The 13,929-nt window shown below is 42.7% G+C and overlaps 1 protein-coding gene across 1 annotated transcript in view; it reads right to left on the bottom strand.

Moving 5' to 3' along the window:
• The window catches only part of HAAO (3-hydroxyanthranilate 3,4-dioxygenase), a 955,259-nt gene that overhangs the window by 417,303 nt on the left and 524,027 nt on the right, over positions 1 to 13,929 (bottom strand). The window lies entirely within an intron of this gene.

Genomic DNA, 13,929 nt, shown 5'->3' with positions numbered 1-13,929 from the left:
GATATGCCTTTTCTGTCCTGCAGTTTTAGAGATAATATGGCCCGCTAAGTGACAGTAGTCTCTCAGTGTGGAGTGTGCACTTGGGGCAATATGCATGAAGGCTGTGAGTTCTGGTTTGGAAACCCCTGCACAGAAATAATGTTTCAGAGTAGGGATAATCAGCCTATGTTTCTCCTAAATGCATGAGAATGCCCCACCTAGTGGCAACTGGCTATTCTGGGATGGTCCAGGTCAATTAAAGGGAGCTATGTGCAAGTGACTTGTAAGACTGAAGCAGTGTGAAACTTACTTCAATAATCAATTACTGGAAAAAACAATCCAAAACCCCATGTACAGACTGGTGCACTAAAAATATAGCAAGGTGTGGAGGCCTATTGCTGCTCTTGGTATTGATGCGGGAGAGGGCAGTACCCCCTCACTGTAGCCAAGGGTGTACTGTGATGAAGATGTTCCACAAGTCAAACGTTGAGTGTGGTACTGTCTATTACACCACAAGGAATCATGCAGCAAGAATGTGAGTCACTAGGTGGAAGTAAGACATGCTGGTCACTCTTCTGAACTGGTGCAAAAGGCTTTTAGTGGAAGACTGACAGTTGGAGCAAATATTCCAACCTGTGAGTGAGCGCCAAGCCAGTGGACAGCAAAGGTGGTTGTTGACACCAGGCCGCAGTAAGTCAGGTCAAACAAATCTCTACTTTTGTAAGATGTCTTAAAGTTATGACCCTGGGCCCAACACATAAGCAAAAGCCCGTTACTCATAGCCAAACTCACTAAGTAAACCAGTGTGTTGTCCAACAATCAACTGTCAGGACAGCTTGTTAATACCAAACTGAAGACCTATCAAAGATAGTCACATTCACTTTCAATTGAACCCTGAATCATTATCTCAATCCGAAAACCAAAGTCTTCCAGCTAAAAGGATCTTCTTCTTATTCCAGGTGGAAAAGAGGATACACTTAGTTAAAGTAGTAGCTTTTGGCATGCATCTTGATTCTTGGATTGGATGGCAATAGTAATGTGGACTTATGGTCAGGAAGAATTGTCAGTGATTTCTCAGCTGCAAGGCTAAGCAGTGGTGTTGTGTGTTTCCTGCATGACCCATTGTCATGTTTTGCCCATGTTAGCCTACTTGTACACATTCTAATCCACATTTCCTTTTGCACGTTACTACATGACCCATTGTTATTTTTGCATATTTTAGCCTAGTTGTACACATTGTAATCCACATTTCTTTTTGCATATGTTACTACATAAACACACTCGCTTTTCAGCCACATTGTATTTTTACACAGAAACTGCATATCTTTTCATATTCTTTTGCTAGGATTTCGTCTGAAAACCACAGGCAAGGTCAAACAGCAATGCCCTTTGTTATTCTCTCTGGTCAGACACTAGCTCCGAGACATAATTTGAGAATGTAGCTGCTGTTTGTGAGCAAGCATGTCTTGCCCTATAACTGAAGACAAGAGGTCTAAAAATGCACACACTGAGCGAAGATTACCACATTAGCTGAGATGTATGATAAGGTATACGGTTCACCATTAATCCCAGAGATCTTTGAAATAAAAGCTTTAGCTTCAGTAGGAAAGGTGGGGTTTATGCTAATCTGTTTTATAACATGACAGGCATGACAGGGCATTTTATGGTGTATGGTTTGTTAACCATGCTAGCTATATTTTTGCTAATCATTTTGTTTCTAATTGTGGTGCAAATATTTAGGGCAGGATAGTTTAACTAAATAGTCTAAACTTCCTTCGTGTTTATCCTTTTGTGGATAAGAAAGAGTGAGAGAGCAAGAGGTTGTGTCTTGTTACCATGATTCCTGAGAGGATTGAGAGTGTTGTGTTCTTGAGAGAGAATTCATTGTTTCTCTGGAAAGGTTAGGAGGGCAAATAAGGCACTCTGGCTACTCGTAGTCGGCTCACAGATACAGAGGTAGTATGGTGACTCAGTTCCTATAGGCCAATGTTCTATGGTCCCAAGCATAGTTCTGTTCCTGGGCAGAATACCTGCAACATGGCACGGCCAACATTTTGGTCAGGTACTTACTTGCAGGAACCCTGAGTAGTGCTTTTGATTGTCCACAATATTCTCATACCTTTGTATTGGAGACATCCGTGGTGTTGTGGAACCTCCACAGTTTTAGGTAGCACCTAGTTCTGTTGGTTTTTCAAGTTTGGATATAAAAAGGTTTTTATACCCTGTTAGCGCTACATTTTTAATCCGTTATAAATTACTCATGGCGCAACCCATTGCATTTGCAGCCACTGCCGCCCAGCAGTGTATGCCCATTTACAACAACATGGAGTCCCTATTGTGGGAGCTCCTATAATATTTGTTGTGGAAGCGGATGCTGCATTCCACTTTGAGGTTTTATATTCCTGGGTCACATTTACAGCTGCGGACGCTAACGCTAACACTTTTTATGAATAAACTATATCCCAGACACTTGCAGCATATTGATCTTAAGCCCCTGTTTAAATTTCTCTTACAGTCTGGGAAAACCAGACTTGGTTTAACGGTGCCCTTCCCCATGGGCCTTGGCCTGGTCCAATGGGTCCTCTCAGTAATGATGGGGCCACATGGCTGGATATACACCATGTCCACATTTAGGTAATTTAAATCTAGTGCACACTCATGGTTTGTATAATGTTCTTGTCGCCCTATATCGAGGTCTAATATTATTTTTTTCAGATACATTACTAGCTGGTCCATCCAGACTTGGGCTGCATGTGCAAGCTCATTTTTCCACAGCACCTGTAATAAGTCCTGTTATTGTTCATTAGGTTATGAGCAAACGGCACACTACACGTGAGGAAATACAGTTTTGGATTGCGCAAAAAAATCAATCAACTTGAAGCTGTGTTTCCCTTTGTGGGACCACAAGACAAGCACAGAATTTTAACTGTGTGCCTACCCACTAGACTGGTTCCCACTCCAGCTGACTGCAATAAGTGGGGACTTTATTTGCCACAGTACACACTCTTGGTCATGCAAATCCCTTGATGGCCATTCCACTGAAAAATCCTTAAACAAATATTAAATTAGCATGTAGCAGGTCCTGCCCTCGATTTGGGGATAAAACTTGTGGGTAATTTTCCTGCTGTGTCTGAAATTATTCTTTCTAATGCTAAATGTGAAGCAGCGTCTTTGGCTATACAGAAGTGAACGTGAGGTGCCGGGTATCATTGCTAATGTTCATATATCTTTAGGACGCATTAGTTTGGCAACCAGAACTTCAGTACGATCACTTGGCAAACCGAGCTCTGAGAAGGATACTAGACCATCCTGTGAGTTTGCTAAAAACCCATTGGATGAATCTAAGCAACAACAGAAAGGTAGGAAGTTCTCCATCCTGGGAGACCTCTGAAATACAATACAATTTTCGGGATTGCACTAAAATAAACACTCCAGACAGGTATGAAGCTCCTGATACACGTTCCCCTTGTTCCTTTGTGGAATTGTCTGATCAGCAGTAAGACAAAGGAGGGTGATCTGACTACAGGCAAGGAAAGTACATGAAACTTCAAGCATTTGCAATGCAATAGGTCTCACATTGTCAAAAGTTAGAGCAATTGGAGTTGTTAATCTATTTAAGAAATAGACTCCATACTTTTACAACTGTTGCTTGTGCATGGTCAGCTGAAATAAGAGCTTAGCTGCCCTCCCTTTACTGTGTTGTGCCTGCTTCCTGCAGGCCAGGCTTATTTTGGTATAGGAATGCAACCGGCAAGCTTTCATCATCCTGAGGAAGATAAAATGAGTACCACTGAGTCGGGAACAATAAACACCTGTAAATCACACTGAGGGATAATCCAAACTTAAAAACACTTTCAACACTGTGCCAGAACTGGCTTGTCGACATAGGACACTTCTGCCTTATTAAAATAACTGCCAATGCTTAATGCTCACTGGAACAAAGCAATAGCAATGTAACGCTTGGTCTGATGAAAAATATTAGCTCGTAGGCTCAGGGACAACTTAAGAGGAATGTCCATCGCACAGTGAATGTTTATGGAGGAGGTACAAAATGGTGTTGTGGTGCATACGCGGTATGGTATGACCGACTTTAATATTGACAATAATTTCAACTACTAAATATAAGTGGGTTAGGTGTTTTTTCCGAAAGAGCGGCTTTCCCTTAGATGTGTACATTGAAACAGAAGCTGACAATTAAGAATCACAATTAAATCATGTTTTAATAGACAATAATTCCACTGTCAAGGGCTCATTCATAAACCAAATTAGCAATACAGAAAAATCAGGGGCTAGTAGCTATTCTGTTCGATTTCATCAAAAGAAGAAATGCTCAAAGAACAATTTCAGAATGAGAAAATTAGCTCATGAGCCAACAAAAATAAAACAGTTTTTCCAATGACCTGTTTCCTCATATAATGTGACAGGCCCAATCAAATTGCTATATTACTTTTACTTGCACTGTGGGTATGCCACTCACAAATCGTATTTGCATAAGGTTAACAGTTTGTGGTAGTGGGAGAGTGCACCACAGATCACAGGCTGTTTGTATTGGTAGAACGAAAAGCTTACAGTGCGCTGCACGCTTCTCCGCTTGCTCTTGCCAAGGGGAAGGTATTCCATTTCATTCAGTTCCGTGAATGTGAAATGTTTGGAAGTGAAAGCATACGCTACAGACTTTGCTTTGGGAATCTTTCCAGTTGCCATTTTCTGAAATAGCATTTCCAAAGTATGTTTGTCTTCATATAATTTATGAAGTTTGGAAGATGCTGTACAGTAGCCATCCACCCTCAGCCCTAGTTGCTTCCCCCACACCAGTTTTCATTAACAAACGTTTTTCAACTTTGGTTTCATTTTAGTTACAACTTGGATCAGTAATTAAAAAGAAAAAAGTTATTCACGGCACTAGCGCTTTTACCTTTAAACATGTTAAGCTAAAGCGCGGCTGCCGTGATTGCTGCAAAAGTAAAGAAAGAAATGTGTTCTAATTTCTTTACTTTTGCAGCAATCGCAGCACACACGCTTTAGCTTAACATGTTTAAAGGTAAAGCACGGGTGCCACCATTTTAACAATATGAAATAAATAGAAAAAAAGGGTGGCTGCATGCTTTTTGTTTCTCTGTTTACTTTTATTACAATCGTGGCACCCACGCTTTACCTTTAAACATGGTAAGCTAAAGTGCGGGTCCCGTGATTGTTGCAAAAGTAAAGAAATAGAAAAAAATATGTGTTTTTGCTATTTCTTTTGACGAAATCGCGCCACCTGAGTTTTAGCTTAGCATGTTTAAAGATAAAGCACGGGTGATTTTCTTTTTAATTACTGATCCGAGTTGTAACTAAAATGAAACCAAAGTGCAAGAATTTTTTTTAACGAAAAATAGTGTGTAAATCATCCGCGCTTTAGCTTAACATATTAAAAGGCAAAGCACAGGTGCGCCAATGTAAGAAAAAAAAAAGAGTGAATAAATAGAAAACAAGCAATCGAGTGGTGAGGGAGAATCACCTCCTTCAGCCCATCCCCCGCAGCTGTCTGTGGCTGCTTTGAATGCTGAATATGGAGCATTGAAAAGGAGTGGCGCCCAGCGATAGCCTGGATAGGGGCGCCGTGCTAAAGCATACAGCGCAGTGCCATGGCGCATTAAATCGTTATGCTCCTGGCGGTCCGTGAAGGGCGCCATGGTGATAAACAAGACATAAGTGGGTGCTGTGTTAAAACATGTAGCATGGAGCCCGTACTTATTAAACCTATGCACATAATGGACCGTAAAGGGTGTCATTATCGTGGCACACCAAACACAGGAAAAAGAGTATGTCTGAGGAACAGATGAACAATGCTGGCAGAGAGTAACTGTGGTTAGTTGGTGCTGCTGTTCATTAAATGGACATGAGGTATCGCTCCGTTTAACCATTAAGGAGGCAGCAAAGAAGAGTGACAAGGCATTAAACCAATAGGAGGGAAGCAGGTGGGCCATAAGTTCTTTCCAGTTCTTTCCTACTACAAGAGGTCTTCCAGATAGCGCATGCACTGTCTAGGCTCGACATACAAAAGGGAGATACAACGCTCATCTGACATGAAGATAAAGAAGGAACAAGAGTTGGGTGGTGACTCTCCTCGACAGCTTGGCAGAAGTCATTATAGTACACCGGACTCTCCACCATTTTCTGGTAGTAAAAGCAACTGAAACATTTATTACGGTTGAAGAGCGGACACCTGCGTAGTCTGGACAGACTATATCACTTAGATATTGGAATTGAAGGTGACGTTAAGCGCACGATCACAGCAATATTTTGGGATAACTGAACTTCGTCTTCTGACATACTTCTGGTGGAGGTCGATTCGACCCCACCTTTTGTTCTTGAATTCCCCCCAAGGTGAGGATGTAACCTTCCGAGGCGTGAGCCGGGAGTATAAATAGCTTTCCTAATTAAGCCCGAATTTTATTGCATTTTCTTCGTTTTTTGCATTAATTGCTTTATTGTGGGGGGTGACTTTTTTATTCGTTGTGCCTACCGCGCTGCTGTTTTTGAAGTAGCTGGGCTCAATCCTTCATTAGGAGCCACTGCTCGGGGCAAGGAAGGGACTTTGGCCGCCATCTTGGGTGAGGAGGAGTAAGTGAGGTCGCAGGCTAGTGTTCACTGAATCACCTGGCTGGACACCTCCGGGGCTTCTATAAATGCTTACACTGAAGCGCCCGCGCAGCCACCAGACTCCTGAGGCGTGAGCCGGGAGTATGGATAGCTTTCCTAATTAAGCCCGAATTTTATTGCATTTTCTTCATTTTTTGCATTAATTGCTTTATTGTGGGGGGTGAGTTTTTTATTCTTTGTGCCTACCGCGCTGCTGTTCTTGAAGTATCTGGGCTCAATCCTTCATTAGGAGCCACTGCTCGGGGCAAGGAAGAGACTTTGGCCGCCATCTTGGGTGAGGAGGAGTAAGTGAGGTCGCAGGCTAGTGTTCACTGAATCACCTGGCTGGACACCTCCGGGGCTTCTATAAATGCTTACACTGAAGCACCTGCGCAGTGGACGCGCGCAGCGGGCACGCTAAAGGCAAGCCCGTCTGTGCCCGTCCGCGCCAAGGATGCGCCCAGCGCCAGTTATGCTGCCCCTCTGGGGAGGGAGCAGGGGCTAGCCACCCTGGATGATCGCAGACGTTACACCAGTGATGAATTCACCAATATTGGTGAGCAGGGTACCGACAGGGGGTCTTTGCTGTTGTCCAACACGGCTTTCCCTATATCAGATTTGCTGAGGAATTACATTATAGTTGGTGGACTTCTAAACGTGAGATCCTTGCCTAAACATAGGGTTGAAATACAATCGATGTTTGACGCCCATGAACTGGATTTTCTGTGCATGATGGAAACATGGACTGTGCCCGAGTGTGAGGTTGATGCTGGGGACGCCTGCCCGGCAGGTTTTAAAATTAGGCATAGGCCTAGGGTTGGTGGAAGGGGGGGTGTGGTGGGTGTAATTTTTAGAGATGTTCTGGATTTGCACATCCTTGAGCTTGATGCATGTGATGGTTGTGAACTATTTGGTTTCACGATCAAGAACGCACATAGACACTTTCTAACCGGCATTATTTGCTATAGACCCCCGGGGATCTTCACCACATCCAAGCAGCTGTCGCTCCTGGAATTGCTTACAAACATGGCTGCTACCCATAGCCAGTTGGTAATCCTTGGAGACTTTAATCTTTGGCTGAATGGCACCTTGAACGTAGGTCTTTACAATCTGACCCATTCATGTGAGGGCCTTGGCCTTTTCCAGCGAGTCTCCCAGGCTACTCATACAGGGGGTCATCGGTTGGACCTGATTTTTTCGGAGAACAACCTTCTTCTAGGAGCAGGGGGAGACCTTCATCCCCCTGGTTCACAGACAGCCTAAAAAATCTGAGGCTGGCTTGCAGGCAAGCGGAGAGGAAGTGGAGACAGGCGTACTTGGACAGGGACAGGCTGGCATGGAAAATAAAGCGGACAGAATTCAAGAAGACGATTTATAGAGCTAAAGCATCGTACTATTCCAACAAGATTACCGATGCCCCAAATAGCTCCCGCAGTATTTTCAATATTTTAAATAGCATTATCAGCCCTGACTGTGTCAAGAATGAGATCCCCCCTCCCAGGAACTGTGTGAGAACCTAGCTGGATCATTGAAGACCTGGGGATGGGTCAGCACAATCCTGAGCCAGTCTAGACCCCTCGGTACTGGCTGGTGTGATAGACCTTTGAAGCAGGACCTAGGCACCCCTCCCTCCCATTATTACAATCTTGGAGTGGCCTGCGAACAGGGAAGAGTTCAGTCCCTTGTGGAATTTCTGCAGCTGACTGCAGATGAGTTTAGGAGTGTGGCTTCAGTTATTACATCTGGGTCTCCACTTGATCCGCTCCCATTGAAAATCTGGAAGGAGTTTGAGGATGAGCTTTTTCACACGCTTCGGCTTGTTTGCAATCAGTCGCTCTCCACTGGAGTGGTTCCTTCGCAGTGGAAGAGGGCGGTGGTGATCCCGTTACTGAAAAAGCCCACCCTTGATCCCAAGTGCTTGAAGAACTTTAGACCCATCTCGCTCCTACCTTTCCCAGCAAAAATTGTTGAGCGGGTGGTGGCAGGCACTCTTTCCAGACATCTTGAGCAATACAAGCTCTAGGATGAAGTGCAGTTTGGTTTCCGGCCAGCCCATGGTACCGAGACGGCCTTGGTGACCGTGCTGGATGAGCTTCGTTGGCGAGCAGACAGGGGTCAGGCAGGTGTGTTGATACTGCTTGACCTGTCTGCCGCCTTCGATACGGTGAACCATGCCATCCTGTTGGACAGGCTGAGAGAGAGGGGGGTTGCTGGCAGGGCTCTGGAGTGGTTTGAGTCCTTCCTCAAGAACAGGGAACAAGCGGTGGCCCTCCCTCCCTTCCAATCCACCTTCTCTGCTACCCTGCACGGCATTCCCCAAGGCTCAGCAGTCAGCCCGGTGCTGTTTAATATCTATATGAGGCCCTTAGTTGCTCTCATTCAGAAACATAATATTGAAATCGTCAATTACGCCGACGATACGCAGTTGATTCTTTCCCTGGAGGGAGATAATTCGACCTCCTTGGAGGAATTTCATAACTGTCTGCAAGACGCGGCGGGGTGGTTTAAAGCCAATTCACTGCAATTTATTGCAGAGAAAATGGAAGTGCTTTACTGCCCTAGGCCTAGGGTGCAAACTTCTTTACCCTGTAACTTCTGGCCTGGGGATTTCTCCTCAGAGGTACAGCCAGTGAAGGTAGTGCGCAATTTAGGTGTCATGTTCAATACGGAGCTTTCTCTGGAGGCGAAGGTATCGAAACTAGTAGCTGGCTGTCTAGCTGTCATCAGACTTCTGAGAAAAATTCTTCCCCTACTTCCGCCCCAGCCCGGGTTGAGGTGGTACGTTGTACTGTGCTCAGCAGGCTAGTCTATTGTAACTCCCTGCTGCTGGATTCTCCAAGCTTTCGTATGGATAGACTTCAGAGAGTCCAGTCTGCGGCGGCTAAACTAGCCCTGGGGTGGGCCACGAGAGCCTCTTCCTCTACGGCTTTGGCCCAGTTACACTGGCTCCCGGTGAGACAGAGGGTACAATTCAAGTCTCTCTGTCTGACCTTTAAGGCCCTGCATGATCTTGGTCCTGTGGGCCTACAAAGGAAATTTAGATGGTATGTTCCAGCCCGCAGCCTACGCTCCTCCTCTGCCAGGTTGGTGATAATACCTCGGTTTAAGAAAATCAAAGCAGGAGGAAGAGCGTTTGGCGTAGCCGCGGTGAAACTGTGGAATGCTCTCCCGGCTGAGCTCAGACACATTTCCGATCTCCTTCTGTTTAGGAGGAGATTGAAAACATTTCTCTTCCCTAAACTCTAGTCCGCTACCGCCCTCCTTCTTAATGCTGTCTTGAGGCTGCTAGCGCCAGGATGCCTTTTAGGTGACAGACGCGCTTTATAAATGAAATAAATAAAAATAAATAATAATTCTCCCTTCTTTTTCAGACCTTGTCCCTCACCAAGTCAAACAAGCTTATGCATCTGAATGGGCTCTTGCATTGGCCCCTGTACTTTATCGTAACTATACTGGTTGGGATAAGGATGAGGCCTGGGCAGTGAACTGTGCTCTGTTTGCGCTCGCGGAGTGGAGAAAACTCCGCTCTGCATAATGAAGCACAGTTTTTTCCCCGCTTGTGCTCGTCAATGGTAAGTTGGTGAGTGTGAGTTGCCGCTAGCGTAGAATTTTTACCCGAGCAGCAGGAAGATCAGCACAAATGGCAGTTTGCACTGCACTCCACTGCTTGCGGACATCCATGGAGGTTTTTTGTCACTTTGTGAAGTTCCTCATAGCAGAACTCCATGAACTCCACCCAGGCCTAATAAGGATACCCCTGCCTTGTCATTAATATACAGTCGGGCACGGAATCAAGCAGACTCCCAAAGAACAGTACCTTCGAATTGATGAAAGCAAAGACGATGTACGGCATCGGGGAGGTGATGATTCATTGGCGTCGGGCGGTGTTGGTTCCTTACATCCCTGGGGGAGGTGAAGCCTCCGTTCCTTACTGCGGTGCAGGGGAGGTGCGATGTCGGATTCTTACTGTGTTGGAGTGGTGGCAACACGGTGGCGGCGAGGCGGCCATTTCTTACGAAGGCGCTGTGTCAATGGATTCAGGAGTCACCCACGTCGAGTACCGCCTCTGCGTTGATGAAGCACCAACGTTAATGAAGTCAGGGGGCAGTGCTAGCCTGGACGATGCGCCATGGACCTCATGAGCGGTGTCCTCGGCTCCGATGCAGGCAGCGGTCTCGGTGACAGCTTCTGAGTGGATGTAGCACAGCATCAGAAGGCGTATGGTCCACGCTTCAAGTCGGGATGGTGCATCGTGCTGTACATGAGCGGTGCCCACGACTTAGGTACAGGTTTTTGCGTTGCTCCTCGGTGTTGAAATGTCCTTCTGTGGCAGCTGAAACAGCAGTTCTAGATGCAGAGAGACAGAAGAAAAAGTCTTTGTGTCCCTGAGACTTCAGAACACGAGGACAAGCTCTATTTCAAGCCCTTGGAGATCTTTTCCTCAAGCAGGTGACAAAGCAAACAGCAAAGTCCTTTTCTCCTTTCCTTGGCAGCAAGTAGCCACTGCAGGCCCACCCCAGACAGCAACCAGCACAGGGGCAGTATTCCTCCTCAGCTTCTGCAGCTCTTCCCCATGGCAAAGTTTCCTCTTGATTCCCAGAAGTGATCTAAAAGTCTGGGGTCTGGGCCCCTCTTTTTATACACAAAAATCCTTTGTTCTCTGAAGGCAGAGAGTGTTTGTACCCAACCAAAACCAGTTCTATCCTCACTGGTGCAGCTTCCTGGCAGGAGGTGAAGACAGCATTGTTGAAGGCATAGCAGGCCCATTTAGGTGAAAAGAAATCTCTTCCGCCCACTCTAAATGCAGCCCAGGTCTATTCAGCCCAGCCCTGACTCATCAGACATCTGAAGCCACTGCCCCTCTCCAGCCCCTGTCATCCAAAAAGCCAGACATGCAATACACAACCCTAGCAGAGGAATACTGGATGGTAAGGCAAGAAAAGGCCAAATTTCTAAAAGTGATATTTTCAAACACAGAATGTAAAAATCAACATCTCTAAAGATGCATCTCAACATTCTGTGTTCTGGCATACTAAACTTTAATTTCCTACCTTGTTCCCACGGCCAGTTATGTTTATAAGATGTTATAAACAAACGCCCCATTCTGTCCTATAAGAACAGGTAGCCTTGTAATAGTGAAAAAACAAAATTGGCAGTAATTCACTATCAGGACATGCCACACACGAATCTATGACATAATATCGAAACACACATTATCGTAGTACAAAATTATCGACACTAAAATATCGACATCAAATATATCGTCATCCTATACTTATTTAATCACATACACAAATATCGAAATTAAAATATCGCAATACATAAACATCGATATCAATTATATCGACCCCATATATATCGCAATATTTAAATATCGATAAATAAAATTTATAAACAGTACGTTAAAAATATCGAGAGTAAAAATATCGGCTACAATAATATCGTTATTTAAGCAATATTGAACAATTTTATTATTATTCTATAACACTTTTAAACATTAAAAAAATACTATTAGCACTACAATTAACATTTTACAACAATTTATAAATAAAAATATTTTCACATTTAATAATAAATGATTTACACATTTATAAATTATTTCTTTAACATATTATATAAAGGTATGTATGCTCAACATTAATTAGCGTTTACCATATATGGTAATTAATTACACCAACAGTTTTTCAAAAATACAAACCAACGAATCAAAACAGTACAAACATAATCTCACCAATAGCTAACTAATTACTAACTCCTAAACACTATATAAACAATTACATCCCACAAACAAATTACCTGAGAAAAGTAGAAGACAGGAAAGAATACTGTGGATACATTTGACGACGCCTACAAGAAAACTAAGATTCAACCTACCATTAAGAGGATTGAAAGTAAGTAACAAAATGTAACTTAATTAAAGGAACTGCTAAAATTACACAATTAGTAAAATGGACAAATTACTCATACATATGTATTGTATATTTTCTCCTAACACTACAGAAAACTTCACTACTAAAGAACAGAAAAAACTAAGAAGAAAACTACAAAACTACTAACAAAGTAATCATTTTATATTTTTTCTCGAACAACATTAATTAATTGAAGCTTTAAAATTAAAACAGCAAACAGACCTGCTACCAAAAATATGTTTCAAAATATGGATTTTAATTTTAATTTTTTTTTTACAGATAAAGACATCAAAGAAAATACAGGCCACAACTGAAAATTGAACAGATTGCCTTACACCTACAACAGCATTAAAACTCAGCATAACAAGCAACTAATACAAAGTAAGTCAATTAAATGATGTGACAAACAGTAACTCCTAAAGAATTAAAAATTGCTAACATATAGTAATAATTTATGCATATATCCTTCTTTTTTCTAGCACCACTACAACATCCACTAACAACAAATATCAAAGAACAGAATTCAACAAACAAAGAATCAACTACCAAAGTAAGTATATCCAAACACTTTTCAAAAAGATAAAATAAGTAAAAGCTTTAGCTTATAGCAAAACATGTAAAAGCTACCCAAAAAACTAAAACTAAACAATTAACACAAATAAATGTTTTTTTTCTAGCAAAGAAACACCAGAAAAGACAGACCACAAGGAAAAGAGTAAAGAACATCAAAATCACAGACTAAACTTCAACCAAAGGTAAGCATGCACAATATAAAAATGTATAATTCCCACGTAAAATACATATAACTATAACTATTATAACTATACCATATATTTCTTATAGATTTAAAAAGGAGAAAATTACAGAAGGAGCTGAATTTGTTACCAGTCAAAAAGGGAAACTATTACTCTGCTACATGGGTTATACTTATACCCAAGAGAAACAATTTGGGATGAAAGTAAATTGGAAATGTTGCAAATATTACTCTAACAAATGTTATGGAAGAGCAACAACTAGAGAAGCAACTGTCCTTTACACCAGGGAACACAACCACCCTCCAAATGTAACAGAAATAGAAGTCAGAACAGCATTAGAAAACATTAAAGAAGCTAGTACAGGGTCCCAAAAACCTACACGCCTAATTTTAAAAGAACAAATTCCACAAATCCCAAAAACAGCCACTACCCAAATGCCTAATATAATTTCTCTCAAAAGAACAATATCACGTACCAAAAAAGCAACTACTACTACCACTCCACCTCCTAAAAATTATAGTGATATAAATTTAACTCATGACCAAACTATAACTTTAAACAAAATACCTTTTATAATTTACGACAATAAAAACAATGAGAAAAGAATAATAATCTTTGGTACTGCTATAAATTTAATAAAACTCCAACAATGCCAATTTTGG

This window comes from Lissotriton helveticus, chromosome 6, assembly GCF_964261635.1.
Source record: "Lissotriton helveticus chromosome 6, aLisHel1.1, whole genome shotgun sequence".
In the NCBI taxonomy this organism is placed as follows: domain Eukaryota; kingdom Metazoa; phylum Chordata; class Amphibia; order Caudata; family Salamandridae; genus Lissotriton; species Lissotriton helveticus.
Note: the sequence above shows the minus strand (reverse complement) of the source record. Positions and strands in the feature narration are given on the sequence as shown.